The following is a 1,237-nucleotide window of genomic DNA, read 5'->3' as shown; positions in this document are numbered from 1 at the left end:
TGGAGGCGGCCGAGCTGGCCGCCATCAACCTGGACAAGTACGAGGTGTGCATCCGCGCCTTCTTCAACTCCTGCGACACCTCCAAGGACGGCCGCGTCTCCGCCCCCGAGTGGTGCTTCTGCTTCTGGAGGGAAAGTGCGTCAGGACAGGGGGACATGGCGCCGAGGGGCCGGGGGACGGACACCACGGGGTCAGGAGGGTGCACTCCGTGGGGCTGGGGGATCTGTGTCCTGAGGGATGCATGCCATGGATTGGGGAATCCCTGCTGCGGGATTGGGGTTGTACCTCGTGGGAGATCCATCCCATGCTGTGGGACTGGGGGATGTACATCATGGGGGGATGTATGTCCTGGGGTAATGGGCAATCCTTGCTGTGGGTTTGGGGTGGCTCTGGGATGTTTGCCTTAGGGGGAGAGAGGTACACTACAGGGTTTGGGGGCGCTGGAAACCATGCAGGGATACATGCTGTGGGTCATGGGGAAGCACAGCTTGGGTGAGGGGGATGTGCATCATGGGGGATGTACAGGATGGGGCCAGGGGGATGCACACTGTGGAGCTGGGGATGTTATCCATGGGGCCAGGGGGACACTGTGGAGCTGGGGGATGTACTCCATGGGGCAGAGTGGATGCACACCATGGGGATGCACACCACGGGGAATGGATGCTGTGGGGTCTGGGGGATGTACTCCATGGGGCAGAGTGGATGCACACCATGGGGATGCACACCACGGGGAATGGATGCTGTGGGGTCTGGGGGATGTACTCCATGGGGCAGAGTGGATGCACACCATGGGGATGCACACCACGGGGAATGGATGCTGTGGGGTCTGGGGGATGTACTCCATGGGGGAATGTGGAGTTCTGGGGGATGCACACCACAGGGACGAATGCTGTGGGTTTGGGGGCACGTACTGTGTGGGGTGAGGGGTTGCCCGCCCTAAGAGCAGCATGTGGCCTTGCTGCAGAGCCGCCCTGTCTGAGGGAGCTGGAGAAGATCCAGATCCAAGAAGCGACCAAAAAGAAGCTGGGTGAGTGGGGCAGCCCTGGGCCCTTTCCCGCAGCAGTGCCCGCGCAGCCAGGCCGGGCTGAGGATGAGGATGAGCCCCTGCCTGGGGGCTCTGGCACTGCACGTGTTTGGGGGGGTGGGGGGCCGTGGCTTCCCTGCAGGCACCTTCATCCCCAGCTGCGATGAGGACGGCTACTACCGGCGGGCACAGTGCGAGCCGGGCGGCGGCGAG

General features: G+C 63.4%; 1 long non-coding RNA gene across 1 annotated transcript; it reads left to right on the top strand.

Annotated features, from left to right (window-relative positions):
• LOC115948884 lies at positions 1 to 1,237 on the top strand. Its single transcript, XR_004082653.1, has 3 exons — positions 1 to 135; positions 965 to 1,027; positions 1,167 to 1,237. It is a non-coding gene; the product is annotated as an uncharacterized LOC115948884 (long non-coding RNA).

Source organism: Geospiza fortis, unplaced genomic scaffold (genome assembly GCF_000277835.1).
Source record: "Geospiza fortis unplaced genomic scaffold, GeoFor_1.0 scaffold48, whole genome shotgun sequence".
NCBI classification, from domain to species: domain Eukaryota; kingdom Metazoa; phylum Chordata; class Aves; order Passeriformes; family Thraupidae; genus Geospiza; species Geospiza fortis.
This window is presented reverse-complemented; position numbering and strand designations above follow the sequence as displayed.